Below are 23,663 nucleotides of genomic sequence, written 5' to 3'. Positions count from 1 at the left end.
ATTTATATTCCATCTTCCCCCAAAGTCCCTTAACAAGAACCTATCAACCTGTGTCTTTAAAATATTCATTGAGCCCACCTTCTGGGGCAGAGAGTTCCAAAGTTGCACAGCCCTCTGAGAGGAAATAAATCTCTTCATCTCTGTCCTGAAAGGGTGAATCTAATTTTAAAGCAGTTCTCTCGAGTTCACATATGACCCACAAGAGGAAACATCCTTTCCACATCCTCCTTAACAAACCATTCAGGATCTTAGACACTTCTGTCATGTTACCCCTCACTCTCACAAACTCCGGCTGAAACAAATCCAGCCTGTCCAACCGATCCACATTTTATTACTGTCACACCGGGTTGAAATGTTGTGTTGTGTTTATTATGCAGTGAATGTGTTGTTCCACTGTGTGGGGTCTAAGAGTCAATGTGAGCCATACTAGCTTTCCTGTCTCACTGTGTTACATATATCTTACATCACTGTGGTGATCCAATCCCTCCCTACCTCATATAATCAAAAAGAATGGCAGAGAGAGTTCAAGAAAAGTTGTTAGAAAACGTGTTGTCGCCTAAAAGGTACTTGGTCTGTTTGTAGAGATTGCATTGTAATTGAAATAACCAGTTAATGAAAAGTTACTGAAAACATATTTTAAGCTGAGTTGCTGCTGGTGATGGAAATGCTGCTGGTTGGTATAAGAGAGGGCTGGGGGAATACTGTACTGATGAGAAAGTTGAGCAAGGTAACCTTTTATCTTTGTCAATAAGAAGAGGCAGAGATTGCAGCTAGGACCGCTTTGGAGCTGTTTTGATCTTGCAGACATTATTTTAATATTTATTTGATGTGATTTGGTTGTCAGTGGCTGGGCTCAGCATTTATTGCCCGTCCCTAGTTACTCTTGAGAAATTGGTGATGAGTTGTCTTCTTGAACCGCTGCAGTCTACCTGCTGTGGGTTGACCCACAATACCATTGGCGTGGGGATCTCGAGGACATTCACCCACCGACAGTGAAGGAATGGCAATACATTCCCAAGTCAGGGTAGGTTAGTACCTTGGAGGGGAACTTGAAGGTAGTTGTATTTCCATCTAGCTGCTGCCTTTGTCCTTCGAGATGGAAGTGGCCATGTGTTCCTTGAGTGTTGTTAGGGCGGCACTAATCCAGGCAAGTGGGGAGTATTTCATCACACTCCTGACTTGTGCCTGGTAGCTGTTGGGCAGGCTTTCAGGAGCCAGGAGTTGAATTACTCTTGTAGCCACTGTGTTTGTGTGGTGAGACCAATTCAGTTTCTGATCAATGATTATCCCCAGGATAATGTTGATAGTGGGTGTTCAGTGATGGTAACAGCATTGAATGTCAAGTGATGTTAGTTAGGTCATTTCTTATACGTGATGGTCACAGCCTGCATTTGTATGGGATGTAGGTTACTTGCCCCTTGTCAGCCCAAACCTGGATATTGTCCAGATTTTGTTGTTCTTGGGGTTGGACTGCTTCAGTACCTGAGGAGTTAATTGTTTATCAACTTTCAATAATTACAAAATTATGCAAATTCCTTTTTCTATCAAATGTCATGGACTGTATCTTGTGGTCACTCTGATATTCACTTTCATTATCTCCTTATTTTCTTCCTAATTCAGACACAAATGATTGAACATCGATCTTGATAAAATTAAATAATTTAAAAACATACGTTTCTACATGTAAACCAATTGAATGAAATACATTACTTCTGTATTGTCTGCATTTTGAGCAAAAGTCATTTATTTTCAATAATTACTGAATGTCTCATTTATTGTCCTCAATCCATCAATCCAGCTGTTATATTTTAGTCTCCATAATGTTCCCATGCAGGAAGGGGCAGGATTATAATCACATACTTACTGTGGTTACTCACAGGGAAAACTGCTCAGATATTTATCATGATAATTGGACTAGGATTGTATTAGACAGTTCCAGTGGATAAAAAGAATTACTAATTTCTAATAATGGTGGAATGAAGTGACAATGATCTTAAATAAATATAAGTCTCATGATAATCAAATAATTCAATATGTTTGAAGCAGTTATTCATATACATAAATTAACATTGACCTGCTTTGTAATGTACATGAATTGGAAATAAAGCATTCGCCATTCAACGTGACTACTCAGCGAAAGACAACTTTCCTCAGTTTCACAAAATTGTGATTTCTAAGAATTCAAGATTTATTGTAAAAGAATAGATCAAACATTTGTTAATTCAAGTTTGTGTACACAAGAAACACATGAAATTTAAATAATGTTTAATGTGAAAAATAGTTAGCTCTTTTGTAATAATCAGAAATATAGAAATGTTAGCATTGAAGTGAAATACAATCAGTACAAGAATGCAAAAAACTGTGAATGCTGGAACTCAGAAACAAAATCAGTAATTGCTGGAAAACAACACAGCAGGTCTGCAGCATCTGTGGGAAGCATTCAGTGTTAATACTTTGGGTCCAGTGACCCTTCCTCAGAATGTATTTTTGCTCACAGCCAATTCAATCCAACTAAGCTTCCATACGGAAAATTATTTTGCTAAGATTAAGAGATTGTAGAGTGCAATATTGTTTGTCAGTTGATGTATTGAGCCATTGTTCCACATCGACAGCTGGATATATTGCATTTAAACAATGATTACCAGTTAGACGTTAGCAATAATTAGTTTTAAAATGGCTGAAACCAAATTTAAGGTTGATAAGAAAATCCTTATTGCATTGTAATTGTGCAGTATATCTGAAAAAACTGAAATATTGAAGTGAAAAATAATTAGCCATCTTTAATTGATAAGGATGATTAATAATCCTTCCATTAATATGAGAATTCAAATGAAAGAGAATGAGACAGTTACTATGAGTGTTGGATGAGAAAACTTTGGTTGATTGCAGGTGTGTTGACCTGAAAAGAATGTTAATATTTCATTATGATACTGGCACTAAGAAATAATGGATTCAACTAAACTGTGAATCTCATGATGGTGTGAGAATTGAAATGACAATCAAATAATAATTAATATTAGAACTCAACACTTAAAATGATTCAATATATTCAAAGCAGTTTGTACTTGATATTCATTAAGATCAGTAAACTGAGAATTAAAATATTGGGTTAATTTAAAACAAAAATCACACCTTCAGAGATTATTCATCAGAATTGTTTTGTCATTGAAAAAACCTCATTTATTCAAGAATTCTGTATTTCCCTCATTTTCTGTCTTTTGTCCACAGGGGTCTGTACTGGAACCCTTCTGGTTATGATACAAATATATAGAAGTGACATGAATTAAAATCTAATTGGGTGAGTTAATAAGCTTGCAGATGATACAAAGTGCAGTGCAGTTGTGAATAATGTGGAAGGTTGTCGAAGAATGCAGCAGGAAAAAAGATAAACTGCAGCTATAGCCAGAGAAATAAAGGTAAAGCTTAATCCATACAAGTTTGAGGTGTATCACTTTGGGAGCTCAATTATTAAGGAAAAGTAGATAGTTAATGGCAGGACCCTGAACATCTTTGTTGTTCAAAGGGATCTTGGCATTCAAGACCATGGCTCCCTGAAAGTGTCCATGCAAGTAGATAGGGTGGTAAGGAAGGCAAATGGCATGCTGGCCTTTAATTAGTTAGGGAACTGGTTACAAGATGTCATTATACAATTAAGATCTTTAACACAGATCTTTAATCCCTTCCTATATTAATATAATATAATTGTAATTGAAAAAAAATGCTCACTGAACACAGCACACACAACCACACAAATGTCTTCCTGGTCATCTAATTACTGCTCAAGAGAAAAGCCTGAGTAAATATTTTATTGTTTCTGAGAACAAGAATCACAGTAAATATTTGGTGAGCAGTTCCATCCAATAAATTCACTTGATTTCTTAAATTTCACTTCAGTAATTGCACACGACATATTTCGCTAAACCTAATAACAATGCATTATTCCAAATGAGCAAGGACGCTAACATCAGCATACATAGATTTCCAATCCCCTTGAAGTATCGCAAAATAAAATAATGTATTTTGGCTTGGTACAACTGTACTTGAAAACATTTTGAGCTTGCACATTAAAAATCTTCATCTGTTTATTCAGACAAAATAGTGAAACTTGGCACTGTAAATTTATTTTGACTTTCACTCACGAAAATACTCATATGAATCGTTTCTCATTATCTTCCTAGTTCTGATCCAAATGTTGAAATATTTACGATAATAAAACTTCAGGAATAATTAAGTGTTCTTTGCAAGAACGGCATGAAGATGTTCAAGGTCCTCGAATTACTGTTGAATAGAATACTCTTCATAAGGGCCTTATTCTCTCGAGACGATGTTTTCTGTGACTGGTTTTTTTTTTGACTAGTGACTGATGTGTTTTCAAATCATGTGCACTGCAGAAGGATTTTTTTAATTTTCAATTTGTTATGAGCAAAAAAACTGTTTTGAACACGCTAATTTACTTTTTTTACTCCAACGTTATTTATCAATGCACAATCATCACAAAATTATGGAAGTTCCCTGTATCTTACGTTCACTGTCATGCACACTTTCACTATCCACTTATTAACTTCCTACTTATGACAGGATTGTATAAACATTGGTCATGATCAAAAGTATATAAATTAAAAGCACGTCTCAAGAAGCAAACCAATGGATGGTAACATGTCATTCTTGTAATCCTGCTTGTTTGACCCAAAAACAATTCTGCTGAATAATAACTGAATTGCTCAGTTTTGTGAATCCATAAAGCTAGCTATTATATTGTATTCCTCAGTTTACCGATATTCATGAATATCCAATAATCATCAAGCAAAGTGTTTTAGAATATTAAATCAATTTATTTTTACAGAATATAATGTCATTTTTCCAGTCATTGCCATTACAATAATTGTACAGTTATTGGAGTTAGTCTTTCTAACAAATAGTGAGAATCGCATTTCAAATGCATCAATTGTTTCTGAGTATGAACACTACAATATAAACATCAATTTACTTCTCAGTTGATCCATCCCATAATGGAACCAATGACTTCCCATTCAATGCCTCATTGTAAATATTTGATGATTGCTCATTTGAATGATCACGGTAATCTCAGCCTGAAGTGTTCAGAGAACTGTAATTACATTTCATTAGAATAATTCGTGGTCGTTTCTCCACATTGTTCAGTGAAATAATCAGCTAAGATTTCTCAGTATTCTTAAATTAACTGATAGAATTTGGACAATCCAATTACTGCTATTATCTAATCATTGTTCAATATAGTTCAGGGTATATCTGTGGAATTATGGCCCATACATGAAATAATGCAAAGACGAGCAGTGTGTGTTGTAAATATCTATTTTTATTTTAACCCTAGCAAAAATTGAATTGATTTAATTATGTTTCACTTACATGTTAACATTTACTGTATTTATAAACACGGTACAAGTTAATCATTTTTCATGGAACAAAATCATTTAAAATTCTTGTGACGTTTTGAAGTACAACAAAAGGAACTAACATCACTATTGTTTAATGAAATAGTCACAGTACATTTTGAACTTTGGGAACTGAACATTTCTGGAAAGAAGGGAAGTTGTCTTCAGATGAATAGTTGCATTGTGTGACTAATTCATTTATTTTCCTATTCATTTATGTTGCAAAAAACATTTGAATTTTCCTTTCATTCTGTGAAAACTTGCTTTGAACATATGGACTTGTTTTATTGATTTTTGTTCATCAGTTTACAATGATCAAATGATTAGGCATTTTTTCCTCTCATGGATCATCATGAGATTCATATTTAATTAAAGTCATTATTGCTTTGTTACATCATTACTGTAAATACTAATTCATTTTGTCAGTTCATTACACACAGGAAATATGTAATTAATTCCCATACAAATTATTACAATAAACATCTGATTCGTTTTCATTTGTGTTGCCACAGTAAGCATGTGACTATGGTCCTGCCCTTCGGGGGTGTGAACATTATGAAGGGTCCTTGTGGAGCTCTGACAGTGTCTCTACGACAAGATCAGGAGGAATGATTTCAATTCCCACCTTCAGCAGAGATGTGTCAGAGCAGCTTTAAATATTCATGAAAAAATACATGAGCATAGACTGAACTACTTTTCAAAACAACATGAAATATACTTCAATCTGCTGTGCATTTCAATCATCACCATATCCACTACTTATTTTCTTCAGGTCACTGATAAAACGATGCATCTAATTCTGCTAGTTCAACATTCCTTGAAAAAGTAATTGAGAATATTGCAATCTTAAATTTGGAAGAGTCCAAGAAATGATACTGATTTTTTTTTCTCTGTTTGAAAGAACCTAATTCAGACATTTCAAGCACATAAATACTTATTCTCCAGTATTATAAAGATGAAAAAATAAACAGTCGAAATTCCTATTCAGCAACTTCATAGTATTCACTGGTCAGTTGATCATCTACAATTGTAACTAAATATTGCAATTCATCTAAATATTGTTATGTGCTTTGAACAAATTAAATTTCTTATTACTATCCATTCTTGAATTGTCAGGAATTTGTTTTTATTTTCCATCCACCTATTCATAATTCATAAGATTGATATGCTTTCAAAATATCGACGTGCTCATTTGAACATTTAATTTGTCTCTCTCTCACTTGTCTCACTTCATGCATGATAGCTTCAATGCATTTTGCTAATTAACTCTACGAAACTTAAAGATGTTGTTGACTTTACTTCTTTTGTGTGCAAGAAAACAATGTAGGTACACCCATTTGTTCTTTAGCTCAAATAACACTAAATTTTAAATTATTGAAAAGACTACACTGGGGGAAAAAGAACGATTCTTCATCTCAAATATCACATTAAATGACACTTTTTCAAATCATGTGACCTCTAAAATGATTTGTATTTTAATTTCATTGTAAGAAACAAAAACTGTTTTGGAAATGTTAGAATCATTTCTTTTACTTCCAGCATTAGTTGTCAATGAACAATAATCACGTAATTATCAGTCATTTAGTGCAAAATAATTTTCTGTACCAAATGTCATTAACTCGACCTTTTGTTCACAATAGTACTCACTTTCCTGGTCTAATTATTTTCTTCTTTATTCTGACATAGATGTCTAAACATTTATCACGATAAAAATTTAAAAAATAAACATGACTCAACAAAAAAACCCAATGTTGAACTGTGTCAATTGTTGCTGAGTATTTTTTAGAATTATTAAAGCGACTTTTTATATATATTAATTTTCTGTTTATCAATCTTAATTATTATGTAATCGACGTCAGAGCAAAGTGCTTTCAAAATATTAAGTTAATCTATCAATATTCTAGAAACAATTAACAATTACAATAATTACACAGCACTTTGTGCTTGTTACGAAGTCTAAGTTAATGTGTTTTTAATATTTTCCATATTTCTTATTGTGAATGCTACAATATAAAAACCTGTTTGGTTGGGCCAATACACCCAGAAACAACCAATAACTGCCCTTGTGACATCCTTTGGAAATATCTGACTTTTGCTCATTTGAAAGATCACAGTCATTGATATTCAGAGAACACCAGTTACTTTACACTGCAATATTTCTCTTCATTTCTGCACATTACTCAGTGGAATAGTAAGATGAGATACATCATTATTCTTAAATTTATTAATAGTAGTTTTAAAATCAATTTGTTGCTAATATCGAATAATTGTTTAATTTAGTAAAGGATGTAAATGTGGAATTATGGTTCCATATAATAACTATTGCAAGGACTTAGCAATGTAGAATCTCTCAATCATTGTGAATATTGCTTTTCATTTTAAACTTGGAAACACGTCTGAAATGATTTGATTGTAATTCACTTCAATTTTAACATTTATTGTGCTTCTAATCACAATAATAGTTGAATCTTTTTCTTGTGCAAAATTATTTAAATTCCGATGAATTTTTTTGAAGTACACAAAAAAAGGATTGACATCTTTCTTGTTTCTTTAAACACTCACGGGAAATGGTGGCTTCTTAGAAATCATACATTTTCAGAAAGAATGAAAGTTGTCTTCATCTGAATAGTCCCATTGACTGACCATCATTTTGTTCCAATTTACGTGTAGAACAAAAAAAATTACGTTGCATTTCATAAAATGAGAAACTATTATGAACATCTAGAATGATTATATTCATTTTTATTTATCAATTTACAGTAATCACACAAATCTATCAAGTTGTCATTCCACAAATTATCATAAAAATCATATTTAATTAAGACATCTGTTAACTCCCATCATTATTGTAAATTACTATTTAATTTTAAGTACATTACACACAGGATCCATCCATTTAATTCCAATCCAATTATCACAATACACATCTGATTAATTTTCACTTGAGTGACCACAGTAAGCATGTGATTATAGACCTGCCCAGCCTAGTTGGGAACATTATGAAGGAATGTTGTGCAGCTCTGATAGTGTCTCTGTTACTAGACCAGGAGGTACAGTTTCAATTCCCACCTTGCACAGAGTTGTGCCAGAGCAGCTCTGAATGTTGATTAGAAAATATCTAAGAATCAAATGCATTGCCTTTCAATTCAATATTAGATATGCTTCCATCTGTTGTTCATTCCAATAATCACAGTATTTGCTATTTATTTTCTTCAGGTCACTAATAACAGAATGTATCTAATTCCACTCAATCAATATTCATTGAAAAATATTTGAGAATGTTGCAGTCATACAGATGAAATATACAAAGAAAAGATGTTAATTTATTTTCTTGATGCTCCAGTGCTATAAAAATGAGGAGAAAAAATACATTTCTTGTTCAGTCAAATAAACAAATGCCAATTCCTTTTATTTATCAATTTTTAATTATTGATGTTTATGAATTGCGTGAAATTTGTTTTTCATTTTATTTATATTGAATGTGAGATTGAACTGCTGTGAAAATATCCAAGTGCATTCATTTGAAATTTGACTTTGCATATTTATCACTGTGGGATATATGTAAAGCAGTGTTACTTCTGCAATCATAATTGTTTATTCTAGGTAAATAAACTCGCACCAGTGTATAATTGTTTCAGCCAAGAGCTGAGTTAACAAGAATGAAAACTATATGAAGGAAATATATAATTGCTTTTGTATTAGCTAAAATGTGCATACAAGAATGAAATGTGTCTGCAAATAATGGTAGATGTTATAGACAAATAGTTAAGGTGCTGTGAGGGGAGGGGGTGTAGGTTAAGCTAGATATGCCTGTACAAACAGTTACAAGCATCTGTTTCCCACTTCAGCAGGAACAAAATAACACCATCAAAAGGTCATAAGGCTTGGTGTAAATAAAGAATAAAAAGAAATTATGCTTTGGTTAGCACGGAAATAGATGGCAGTGAAGACGGATAAATAACAATAAGACCACAGAGGGAGGTGGTCAAATGGCCTTGTGAGGCCAGAGATAAACATTTTGTCAGGGACGAGGCTGGATGAGTTCAGAGATAAACAGCCGGTTTAGATTAGAAATCGATGTAAACAGGGGAGGAGCAATGGGAGGAGGGAAGAGTAACGAATTACATAAATATTGTGTACTCATTAAATTCTGTGTGTGTGTGTGCCTTGTGGACAGTGGACACCACACCCATCTTGCAACAGCGTAATAAACGATACTACTGATTCAGGTCTTGTTCCAGACTGAAGTTATTGAAGTGAATGAACTTCATTTCTCACAATCACTTACCTCATTTATTGCATGATATCTGAAGTGTGTTTTGCTCAGCAATTCTATCAACTATTTAAAAAGTCTAATCTTAAATAAGATCCTTAACACCCAGTTATCAATCTATTCCTAATTCATGTAAATATCTCAATTTTCTTGAAGTCAATGTTCACACAAAACAGTGCACATAAAGCGACACAAAGATATTCATCATCAGCTGATTACTGTTCAGTGGAATAACCTGAGTGTCTTATTGTTCCTGAGACTAATGACAACAGTAAGCATTTGTTTACTCGTCCATGCAGTAAGTGCATTTGATATCTAATATTTCAGTTCAGTCGTTAATGAAAATTTTTGTTGTTTAAACCAATAATTCTAATTTATTATGGATATTGACTGTAATATAACACTGGAAACATTTTTTTAAAAATATTCTAACAATCTTTATGCTCCTCTTCTGTTGTGTGTGTGCAAGAGACAATTCAAATTATAACAATTTTTGTTGCAAATTCAACAAATGATACATTTTGAATTTATGAACTTCTTACAGTTTTGCAAAAAGGTTAGTCTTCACTGTATGTCATATTAAAAGACTGCTTTTTCCAAACATGCATGCTACAAAATGATTATTGCTTTCATTGCATTGTAAGAAAAGAAGTGTTGAATTTTTTGTTGTTTCAATTCCAACATTATTCATCATTGTGCAATAATGACACAATTATTACAATCGCTTTATATACCACCCAGCAGTGACTTCATTGTTTGTTTATTTTCATGCTCATTTTCATGATCTATTAATTCTCTTCCTAATTCTGACACTTTGATTATAATATTAATCAACGTACCATCTCTACAAGGAATCCAGTGGAAAGAAATTCGCAATTTGTATATTGCATATATTTTTGAGTTCAGAAAAGAATTTTGTTCAATAATTACTGAATGTCTCATTTTTTCTTTAATACGTAAAGCTAGCTACTATGTTTTATTCCTTAGTTCACTGATCTTAATAAATACTCAATCGACATCACAGCAAAGTGCTTTTGAAATATTGAATCATGTTAATTCTTCAAATGCATTGCAGTGTACAATCTCTCATTCATTGTAACAATCAATATGTATTTTACATGTTGAAACATAGTTGTATTAATGTAAATATATTTCACTTCAATGCTAACACTTAAGAATTAAGCATTTTTCATGTAACAAAATCCAATGAAAAAGCATCAGCATCTCTTTATTATTTCATTAAACAATGAGAATAAATTTGAATTTTTGAAAGTTGAACATTTTTAGAAAGAAGGAATGTTGTCTTCAGTTGAATGTTCGCATTGAATGACTTCTTCACAGTATCTGCTGTTTATTCTCTTCTTCGGGTTCCCAAGAAAAGAAATTAACTAGTTCTGCTGGTTCTAAATTCCTGACAAATATTTGAGAATGTTGTGGTCTTAAAGGTGAAAAGGCTAAGTGATCGTAAGTGATTAGTTTTTTGTTCGAAAGAGCTTGATTCAAACATTTCGGACATTCACATTGTTATTCTGCTGTGTTACAAGGAGAGAAAACAAGTCGCTTTCTTCGTCTGTAAAGTAAACATATGCCACTTCCAAGTATTCATTAGTCAGTTAATTACCTACATTTGTTATTAAAAATTGCAATTCATCTAAATATTGGAATGACATTTGATCAAATTAAATTTCTAATTATTTTTCATTCGTGAATTGTTGGAGTATTTTTTTGTTTTCCATTCATTTATTCGTATTCAATGTAAATTTTATGTGCTTTGACAATAGTGGAGGGTGTTTATTTGAAATTTGTCTTTGCATACCTCTCACTGATTTTACTTATTGCATATAGTTGCACAGTGGCGCAGTCATTAACAATGCTACCTCACAGTGCCAGGGATCACGGTTTGATCCCATCCTTGGGTAACTGTCTTTGTGTACTTTACCCATTCTCCCCAAGTCTATGTGACTTTACTGTGGTTTCCTCCCACAATCCAAAGACGGGCAGGTTAGGTGAGCTGGCCATGCTAAATTGCACATTGTGTTCAGGGATGTGTATATTAGTCAGCAGTAAATGTAGAGGAATATGGTTGGGAAAGTGTTTGACTGGGTTACTCTTTGGAGGGTCACTTTTTTCAATGAAATGACCTGTTACCACACTGTGCTAACAGGGATTCTACAACAGTTTAATTGCGTTTCTCTAAGCAATTCTAACTTTTTAAAAGTTGACTTTAGTTAATACCTTTAACACTTATTATCAGTGTTCCTAAATCTTGTAAAATATCTCAATATTTTTTAAATCATTGCTCACACAAAACACTAAACATGAGGCCACACAAAGGTCTTCATGACCATCTAATTACTGTTCAGTGGAATAATCAGAATAACTATCTAATTGTTCCTGAGATCAATCCCCACTGCCACAGTAAGGATCTGGTTATCATTCCCTCCAATAAATGCAGAAGTTGTCCTCTGGTATTTCAGTTCAGTAATTACACACGATACTGGTTATTCAAAGCAGTGGTTATTCTTTATTATGAATGGCAAAGGATTCTAATAGAAGAGGTGTTCATATGTCCTAATGTGTTGCATGATCACAAACAATTTTCAGTCCAAATATTGCACAAAAAAGTGTAAATTTGGTTTTGTTCAACTGCTGAGGCGAACATTTTCAGTTCATGTCCATTACAAATATTTGGTGAAAGTGAGGAAAGTAGATGCTGGAGATCAGAGTCAAGAATGTGATGCTGGAATAGCACAGAATATCAGGCAGCATCTGAGGAGCAGGAGAAACCATGTTTCAGGCATAAGCCTTCATCGGGAATCTCCGGCTCCATGGATGCTGCCTGGTCTGCTGCGCTTTTCCACCACCACACTTTAGACATAAAAAATATTTGCTTATTTGGAGCAAATACTCTCTGTTTCCTCTGTAATTTAAATTTACTGTGCTTTTTATTCACTCAAGTTCTCATTTTAATAGCTCCTCGTTTTCTTCTTAATCTGGTACAAGTCTCAAAACTCCGGGCACAATAAAAGCGATATGAATTATAAAATTAGTATCTGGACAAGAGAACCAATGAACAGCTACATAGACTTCTTGAACAACAAAGATATTAGAATGAAAAAGCAAAGCCTTCTAAAAAAATCTCTGTACGTCTGTATCCTTTTTCAATTCAATAATCCTGCAAATAGCTTATAATTGTCAGTTGATCTCTCTTAATGACTATCTAATCAATGTCATTGTAAACCACTGATTAAATTGAAACATTTTATTTGTTAAAATGCAAAGATTCATTCTCATTTCGTTATTACAACAATAAGTGAACCATATTTTATCTGTCCGCTAAGGTCAAGTGACCTGTGGCCCATACTTGAACATTCTAAATATTCCTACAGCTGGGGAAAGCAGAGCTAAAAAGGTTAAACTAAAGGAAACAGTAGACAAAGTAACCAGCTCCAGAAAACAGTGGAAAGCCCGGTCAAAGAGCTCACAAAGGTTCGGGAGATCCTGTTACAACCAACCCAAGAGCTGTGTTTTGGAGAGGTTGAAGCAGACTTCCTGGCACCTTGACTTCCAGCCAGTGCCTCAGCATTAGACACCTCACTTGAGAATGACGACAAGTGAAGGGTGTTTGCACGAAACACATTGAATGCTTAGAATCCAGAATTTTGGTACAATGTTGTGAAACATTTCCCAGATCATGGAAATCAGCTCAACATTATTGAAATCAAAGTACTTGTAATGGTCTTCAAGACCACCTAATTACTGTTCGGTGAAAAACACTTTGTACTTGCCTTATTGTGCTCAGGATGAATAATCATAGCAAACATCACAGTCTCACCAGATCCAAACATATGTAAGAGACACCTTATTATAATTTACACACTACATCTTTCCCAGACCCATGGTGACACGTTATGACTACGTGTAACATGTATCGAGATGAAGCAAGTCCTGAATATAGGATTTTTTTTCTGATAGATTTCCAAACCAAAAATTATGATAAAAATGATATTGTGGTTCATTACATTGTCAACAGATCCCCATTAAACGTATTTATCCGTTTATTCAGAGACAATATTGAAACAAATACGTTGATAAATGCTGTTGACTGTATGCTTCTGTGAAAATAAATATTCCTTATTGATATAATTTCATTATAATTCTGACTCAAATGTCTAAATATTGATGATATGAAAAATTGCATGAATTAAATACAATGCAGAATTTGTTCTTGTTATATATTATATTTCTCCAGAAGAAAAGTAGGGAAACCAAATATAGAAATCTTGAAGATCTGAGAATTTTGAATGACAAATCATTTCTGATCAACGTTCACTGAATGTCTAATGTCTTTCCATATCATCATGCCAGAATTTGCATTCTCAGCTGACAGATTAAGAAATATCTAGTCAACATCAGAGCAAATCCATTTGGAAATATTGAATCATTTACTTTGCCAAAGTTCTAAAATTAATTATCAATTCATTGTCATTCCAAAAATCACACAGTAATTCAGTTTAGGTTTTGTAACAAACATCGTCAAATTCACATTTTAATTTAATCCATTATTTCTTAGTGTCAATATTAAAAGAGGAATAATAGTTCTCTTATTCCACGATAACACAAACACAAACTAATTAATGATTCCCTATCCAACACTCACAGATAATATCTGTTCCCTTCTCATTTGAATGTTCACAGAAATCATTGGATTAATATTCGTCCTTACATATAAAGAGACGTCTGATTATTTTACACTCCAATAAATGTTGTTCATTTTTACACATGACGGGCAGCTATATGAGATTTCTAATCATCTTTGTTTGCTATGAAATGTTTTTAAGATTAATTGTTACTTATATCTAATATTTAAGAATTGATCAAATCCAGTATATCTAACTTTAAGTGTGAAATTAAGGCTCAGTAACGTAAACGTATTGCATTGTACAGAAACCAATGGTAGCGAATGGTGATTTTTATTTCAATACTTGAATCTTAGTTGAATTGCTGTTCTGGGCATGGCCTGCCCCACCTGGAATAGAATGGTCCATATTGGCTCATACAAAATGCCTGACAATCAAAAACAGGCAGCCTACCTTAGAACTAAAATACAAGGTGTCAGGGGGTGATAAACTAGACTAACATTCTGTTCCAGCCTTAAATTAAAAGAAAGCACACTACCAATGGACCCACTCCAACGCCAGGACTACAGCATTCCTGACATTTCTTGATAAGAGCATGCCGACATACAGACAAATGACCAATCCTGATCTTCATAAATGAAAGGATAATTGTTCCAGTAAATGAATGACCAGCAGCTGCAGGGTGCAGCCCAGTTAACTCACTAAGCAGCTATCATGACAACAGAAGAGTTCATTTGTCAGACATGGTTATTATTTTACAGTTACTCAGAATATTAAACAAAGGTTCTAATTACAGATTCTTGAGTATAATAGGGGAAATTTGCAACATAAGTTTGATATATGTTACCAATGCCTCCTAAAAACATGATAGAAAAGCATTTAGACAGAGATTTGAAGTTAGCTAGTTTTAGGAATTAACTTCACGGTATGATGTTGACTGCTCATTAATTATAAAGTCCTGACAGAAAGAGTAGCTGTATAATTTTACACAATATAACAAACTTTATAACACAAGTCATATTACTAATCTTATAGCAAGTAAGCTAAAATTAACTGTCTTTTCTATTTCTTTGTACATATATAATTAAGATAGTGAACGATATGAGGAGTAATTGGCTTTGATAAAATAAAATATAATGAATAGCAGAACTCAAAATGTCCCAGCTGATAAGGTATCCTGAGAGGCCCGAGGGAGTTCAGGAATAACTTTGAAATCTAAGTCAATAAGATACATGGAAAGATCCCAATAGGAATCTGGGGATGTCCATTAGAATGCTCATCTGCAATTATGTGTTTCAATTGGGTGGCTGGATGAGGAGGGAAGGGCTGTAATCACATTGCATGTGGCCATTGTGATGTAGAAAGTCCATAAAAATGCTGCTTTTTACTGTACATGTTATAGTGTGTTATGGATCTCCATTCCGATATTGGCCTCGGGGGACGATCCCTTCATTAACTGATTGCTGCATGAGTAAACATCTTCCACATGCCTGAGCTCAGATTGCCTCCTGAGTCCTCATTTCCTGCCAGTGAAAACAATTCTGCAGCTGTGATGACATTTCAATTCAACACATACATTTATTGTGTGTGAAATTATTACATTCAGAGCGATATAATTTTCATGATAAAATTGCTTTACATTTACTTTTTTTGGTGTACAAGAAAACATTTTGATTATATCCATTTGTGCTTTCGTTCAACCAACACTAAGTTTTAAATTATTGTAAAGTCTGCAATGGGGGAAACGGGGATGAGTCTTCAGCTCAAATGTCGTATGAAATGACTGTTTCCTTTTTTCAAACAAATTGCCCTACAAAATTATTTTTATTTTCATTTCATTATAAGAAAAAACTGGCTTGGAAATGTTGACAATTCTCCTTTTCCTCTCATATTAGATGTCAGTGAACAATAATCACACAATTATGAGAATTCCTTTCCGTATCAAATATCAGTGACCCTGTATTTTGTTCACAATAATAGTCACTTTCATGGCCTAATTCTTTTCCTCCTAATTCTGAAAAAAATATCGGAACATTTATTGTGGTAAAAATTACATCAACAAAATTTACATGACTCTTCAAGAAAACTATTGGAACCATATAAATCTTGCATTGCCTGCATTTTTAAACAAAATCATTTTTTTCAATTGCTGCTGAATGATTTTTTCACATCATACAGCTAAGTTTTATGCTTTAATTTTCAGTTTCTTAATCTTAACGAATATCCAATCAACATCAGAGCAAGTGTTTTCAAAATATTAAGTCAAAATATCTGTCAGGATTCTAAAAGCAATTATCAATTACAATAATTGCACAGCAATTTAACATAGACTTTGTAAAAATGCAGTGTTTTTCTGAAAATTTCATTCATTATTTCTTATTGTCAATGCTACTATATTAATACCTATTTGTTCAGGCACATGCACATACCAAACGACCAATAATATCCTTTGCAAAATTCTTTGTAAATGTCTGATTTTTGCTCAGGTGAAATATAACAATTATCTCAGCCTTTAAATTCAGAGAACTCCAATTACTTTTCCCTGCGATATTACTCTTCATTTCTACATATTACTCAGTCTAATATCAAGATGAGATATCTCATTATTCTCAAATTCATGAATATATATTTTTAAAATCCGTTTGTTGCTAATATATCTTATATCTAATAATTGTGCAATCCAGTAAGGGCTACAAATGTGGAATTATGCTTCTGTACAATAAATACTGCAAGGACATTGCAATGTACAATCTCTCAATCATTGTGAATATTGCATTTATTTTAAACTTGGAAACATCTTTGAATTGATTTGATTATAATTTATTTCGATGCTGACAAATACTGTATATCCAATCACAATATCAGTAGATTATTTGAAGGTATCATCGTCCATTCCAATAGTCACAGTATCTGCTATATACTTTCTTCTGGTCACTCAGAGCAAAATGTCTCTAATTCCACTCAATCAAGATTCCTCAGAAAATATTTGAGCATGTTACAGTCATAAAGCTGAAATATACAAAGTCATGAGAGTCATTCATTTTCTGTTGTTCTGTAGATCTTAGTTAAAACAGCACAGAATTTTATGCTCCAGTGCTATAAATATGAGAAAAGATCAATTACTTCTCAGTAAAATAAACAAATGCCACTTGCTATTATTTATCAATTTTTAATTATTGGTCAGTTTATGAATTGTGTGAGATTTGTTTTTAGCTTTCCAGTTATCTATTTATATTGAATGTGATATTGAAATGGTGTGAAAATATCAGGGTGTGTTCATTTGAAAGTTCAATTTGCATATCTCTCACTTATCCCATTGATTGCATGGTGGTTTAAGAACGTTTCACTAAGCAATCCTCGAAAAAATCAAAAACTGTCTGATTTTAAATCAGATCATTCACACCCAATTATCAAACTGTTCCTAATTCATGCAAATATCTCAATTTTATCGAACTTAATGTTCACACTAAACAATACACATAAAGCAACAGAAAGACTTCCATCACCATCTGATTCTTGTTCAGTAGAATAACCTGAGGAAGTAACGTTTTGCTCCTGAAACCAATGATAACAGTAAACAGTTGTTTACTATTCCATGCAACAACTGCAATTGATATCTTCTATTTCAGTTCAGTAGTTAAAGATGATTTATGTTGCTTAAAACAATGCTTCTACTTTATTACTTATATTGACTGTAATACAATCATGCAAACAACAAATGTTTGTCATTCTAAAAATCTTTAAGTTTACTTATTTTAAATTTGTGTCAAGAGATATTTCAAATTATAACCATTTTTGTTGTATAATTCAGCAAACCTAAATTTTGAATTTGGGAAAATCTCCATTTTTGCAAAATGGAAGTCGTTTTCAATTTATATAACACAGTAAATGACTTTTTTTTCAAAATCACGCGCTCTGCAAAATGATTATTGGTTTAATTTAATTGTAAGAAAAGAACTGTTTTGAACATGTTGATTCTTTTTGTCTTTTCTATTCCAACATTATTAATCACTGTACAATAATGAACAATTATTATAATTCCTTTATGTACCAAATGTCATTGACTGCATCATTTGTTCACTTTCATGCTCACTTTCATTATCTATGAACTTTCTTCCAAATTCTGACACAAATGTCTGAACTCTGATCATAATATTCATCATCTCAATTAAAATGACATGTCTCTTTGATAAAACCATTTGATAGAAATTCGTATTTCTTGTGTTACCTTCATTTTTTAGTAAAGAAAGAAAGAAAATTTCTATAATCACTGAATGGCTAATTTTGTCTTCAATTCATAAAGATAGTTACTATATTTTATTCCACAATTTACCAATCTTAATAAATATCCAATCAACATAACAGCAAAGTATTTTTGAAATATTGAATCATTTTAATTGCTCGTATAACAACATTATCAAGTCATTGTCATGATAATAATTGTGCAATTATTTAAGAAAGTGTTTTGAACAAGTAAAGTGAGACTCACATTTTAATTTAACCAATTGTTTCTGAGTACCAACACTGCAATATGAAACTTTATTTTCAGGTCAAGTTTCCCAGAATGGAGCCAAGGACTTCCCATCCAACATTAACTATGAATGTCTAATGTTTGCTTATTTGAATGATCTCCGTAATCACAGACTTTAAATTCACAGACCTGCAATTACTTTTCATTGCAATAATTCCTGTTTGTTTGAACATATTCCTCAGTCACATAGCAAAACGAAATTTCTCATTATTTCTAAATTCATTGATCGAATTTTATAATTCATTTGTTGCTCATACCTAATAATTATCCAATCCAGTACGTGCTGTGAATGTGGAATTATGGCTCTTTACATGAATAACTAATATAGTGTGCAATCTCTCATTCATTGTTTATATTAAGTCTTATTTTACCCACAGAAACATAATTGAATTCAGTTAAATATATTTCACTTTGATGCGAACATTTACTGTATTTCTAATCATCATAAGATTTAAGTATTTTTCATGACACAAAATCATGTAAACTTCCTGCGTTTTGTTCAGTCAAATGAAAATGAATTAACATTTCTGTATTGTTTCATTAAACAATGACAATGCATTTTGAATTTTTCGAAGCTGAGCATTTTTGCAAAGAAGGGATGTTGTCTTCAGCTGAATATTCACATTGAATGACTAATTCACAGTATCTGCTGTTTATTCTCTCCGAGTTTCCAAGCAACCAAATTAACTAATTCTGCTGGTTCTAAATTCCTGGAAAGTATTTGATATTTTTGCAGTCTTAAAGATGAAGTCGTCAATGTGAATTTACTGATTTTTAAAATTGGAAACAGGTTAATTCAAACATTTTAGGCACATAAATTGCTATTCTGCAGTGTTACAAAGATGAAAAGCAAGTCAATTTCATCATCAGTGAAGTAAACAAATGTCACTTCCCGTTATTCATTAGTTAACTAATTCCGAAATTGTAATTAAACAATGCAATTCACCTGAATATTGTTGTGCCCTTTGATCATATTAATTTTCAAATTATTGTTCATTCATGATTTGTCAGGGATTTCTATTTTTTGTTTTCCATTCACCTATTCATATTGAATGTAAGATTGGTACGCTTTGGCAACATCAGAGTGTTCATTTGAAATTTGAATTTGCACGTCTCTCACTTATCTCACTTCTTGTATGGGGGCTGGGCATTGAGAACAGAGGATCAGTAAAGTAATTGAGAATGTGAGTCTTAAGGATGAAGAAGTCGATGTGATTGTATTGCTTTGTTTTAGCTCATTCCCAAATTTGTTGTTATACAATGCAATTCACCTGAATATTGTTGTGTCCTTTGATCATATTAATTTTCTAATTATTGTTCATTCATGATTTGTCAGGGGTTTTTATTTTGCACATCTCTCACTTGTTTCAATTCTTGCATGGGGGCTGGGCATTGAGAACAGAGGATCAGTGGTTAGCACTTGTGACTTACAGTGTTATGCACTTGGGTTTGATTCCATCCTCAGCCACATGTTTGTGTGGAGTTTGCATGTTCTGATTTTCTCCCACAATCCAAAGATGCGCAGATTAGGTAAATTGGCCATGCTAAGCTGCACGGTCTGTTCAGGGATGTGTAGGTTATGTGCATTAGTCAGTGATAAATGTCCAGTAATCTGAGAGCAGAATGGTGCTGAGTGGATTATTCTTTAGAACGTCAGTGTAGACTTGTTGGGCCAAATGGCCTTTTCCACACAGTAGGGATTCCAGAAAATTAGAATTGTGTTTCGCTAAACAAAACTGACAATTTTTTAAAAATGTTGCCTTTAAAACTTATCTTTAACAGGCAATTGTCAATCTTGTAAAATATCTCAATGTTACTCAAATCAATGTTCAAACAAAACACTGCACATAAAGCCACACAAATATCTTCATGACCATCTAATTACCGTTCAGTGGAATAATCACAGTAAATATCTTACTGTTCCTGAGATCAATCACCACTATCACAGTAAGGATTTGGTTATCATTCCCTCCAATAAATGCAATCGTTGTCCTCTGGTATTTTAGTTCAGGAGTTATACACCATACTGGTTGTTCAAAGCATGGTTATTTTTTATTATGAATGGCCAAGGGTTCTAATGGCAAGAGATATTGTTCGATCTGATTTGTTGCATGTTCTCAAACAGGTTTTCACTATAAATATTGCAAAAAATGTGTTAATTTGGTCTTGTTCAACTGCTGATGCGAACATTTTCAGTTCGTGTTCATTAAACATATTTGGAGAAAGTGAGGAAAGCTGTAGCATTGGAAAAGGGCAGGCACATCCAAAGAGCAGGTGTATCAATCTGTCGGGCATTAGGCCATCATCAGAAAAGATTCCTGATGAAGGGCTCATGCCCAAAACGTCGATTCTGCTTCTCCTCGAATGCTGCCTGACCTGCTGTGCTTTTCCGGCACCACTCTCTTTTGACATTAGAAATATTTGACTGAATATTCAGAGATAATACTAAAAGTTGCCTCTGTCAATTAAATTTACTGTGCTTTCTATTCACTGAAGTTTTCATGTTAATTCTTCCTCTTTTTCTTCTTAAATCTGATGCAAATTTCCAAATACGAACACATTTGAATTCACATGAATTATAAATTTGATTTCTCGACCAGAAAACCAGTGAAAGGCGATATAGAATTCTTGAAAAGCCTACACATTTGAATGAAAAAGCAATTCCTTCCAAAAAATGTTTGCACGTCTGAATCTTTCTTTCAATTCAATAATCCTGCAAATAATTTATAATTGTCAGTTGATCTCTCTGAATGAGTACCTAATAAATGTCAATGTAACCAGCTGAAACATTAACATCAGATTGATAACTGGGTGTTAAAGACCTTATTTGAAGTGAACAAATGTTTGGAATTTACTTAAATTCCACCAGAAAACATTCTTGAATCATAATACAAGAAATGAGATATGTGAGAGATGTGCAATCCTTATTTTTAAATGAACGAACTCCAATATTTTCAAAGCATTTCAATCTTACGGTCAAAATGAACAGGTGAATGGAAAAATAAAAACAAGTATCTGACAATTCATAAACTGAACAATTACAAATTCACTTTGATCAAAGGACAGAGTAATATTTAGATGAATCACAACATTTAGTTACAAAGTAGGCAATCAGCTGACTGACAAGTAATAGGTGGTAGAGTTTGTTAGTTTACTGAAGAAGGTATCAACTTTATTTCAAATTTATAGCATGAGAGAACAATGTTTAATGTGTTTCAATTGTTTGGACTTGCCCCTTTGCAACAAAAAAAATCAATCTATTTACTTAGACATCGTAATCTTGAAATCTGTAACATTTTCAAATATTCTCCAGGAACTTATAAGCGACAGAATTAGATACAGGTATCCCCACTATCTGAAAGTAAAGCGTTATTACAAAACCTTACATAATCTGAAAAGGCGTTAGTCAAAGAAGCATTAATTTATATGGGAAACATGTCCCCTTTTTTCGTAAAAGTGAAAATCCTCTTCATATTTCTTTCACTTAGAGAAAACAGGGACAGATGAAAGTCTTTTGTAAAAGCAAAGTGGCTAAAGCGAATTTTCCAACACATATTTCTTGGTAACCTGGTAATCTGATAAGTATCAGATTTTGTGATTATTGATATAATAGATAAAAGCAGATCTAATGTTGGATTGAATAGCAATTCAGTCTGAGCTTAGGTACTCTCTAATCAACATTCAGATAGCTCTTGATATATTTCTGTTGAAGGTGTGATTTGAAACCTTCCGTCAGGTTTGGTAATAGAGACACTACCACAGCTCCATAAGCTCCTTTCATAATGTTCCCACTCAGGACGGCAGGACTGCAATATTGTGTTTCATGTAGTTTCTCAAATGAAAACTAATCAGCAGTTTATTGTAATTTGAATGGGAATTAATTAGGTAGTTTCGGTGTGTAATGGACTGGAAATTAAACAATATTTTACAATAACAATAGAATAAATCAATGATGCTCTTAAATAAACAGGAATCTCAAGACAATTCTTTGAAATACAAATTGACAAAACTGCGTGATCATTGCTTGGCACAAGGACTGCACAAAACACTACACAGGACAAACAGGAAGACAGCTAACGATCCATATACACGAACACCAACTAGTCACGAAATGACACGACCAGCTATCCTTAGTAGCCACACACACAGATGACAAGCAACATGAATTCGACTGGGACAACACTATTATTATAGGACAAGCCAAATAGAGAACAGCCAGGGAATTCCTAGAGGCATGGCACTCATCCACAGACTCTATCAACAAACACATCGACCTGGACCCAATATACCGGCCACTACAGCGGACAGCTGGAACTGACAACTGGAAGCAGCAGAGACAGGGCACTATAAATGCCGAGGGAAACGGCACAGAAGTGCTTCACAGGAGGCTCCCAAGCACTGAGGATGTCACCTAGACAGGGGACGAAACGTTTGCAAGACAAATTCCCAGCTCGGCGAACAGAACCACAACAATGAGCACCCGAGCTACAAATCTTCTCCCAAACTTTGAACATCCAGGATTAGTCCTTGTGGGCATTCCTGCAGTAATACAAGACAGCATTCCATGATGAGAGTTAAACCCGGGTGGTAGGAGAGGGAGCCACTGAACAGGAGCAGGTTTAGTTCAAACACAGGAGGTTTGTTCAGTCAGTAACAGTGTGTTCGACATGGAGGTGAAGTGAGCAGTGAGGGGAAATGTTACCACAAGCTGCCGATGGGTAACTTTCATTGGAACAGGAGGAGGCCATTCAGCCCCTCAACTCTGCTCTGCCATTCATGATGATCATAGCTGATGTGTGACCTAACGT

The 23,663-nt window shown here is 33.4% G+C and overlaps 1 long non-coding RNA gene across 2 annotated transcripts in view; it reads right to left on the bottom strand.

Moving 5' to 3' along the window:
- Positions 1–10,965: 10,965 nt before the first annotated feature.
- LOC140478538 (uncharacterized) overlaps positions 10,966–23,663 on the bottom strand; it is a 37,217-nt gene continuing 24,519 nt past the window's right edge. The window contains exon 3 of one of the 2 annotated variants that reach the window (XR_011960794.1): positions 10,966–11,095. This is a non-coding gene — a long non-coding RNA (uncharacterized lncRNA). Of the gene's footprint in view, positions 11,096–11,117; positions 11,255–23,663 lie in introns of those variants that run through there. The other variant, XR_011960795.1, reaches the window with a different exon arrangement.

This window comes from Chiloscyllium punctatum, chromosome 6 (assembly GCF_047496795.1).
Source record: "Chiloscyllium punctatum isolate Juve2018m chromosome 6, sChiPun1.3, whole genome shotgun sequence".
NCBI lineage: Eukaryota > Metazoa > Chordata > Chondrichthyes > Orectolobiformes > Hemiscylliidae > Chiloscyllium > Chiloscyllium punctatum.
Note: the sequence above shows the minus strand (reverse complement) of the source record. Positions and strands in the feature narration are given on the sequence as shown.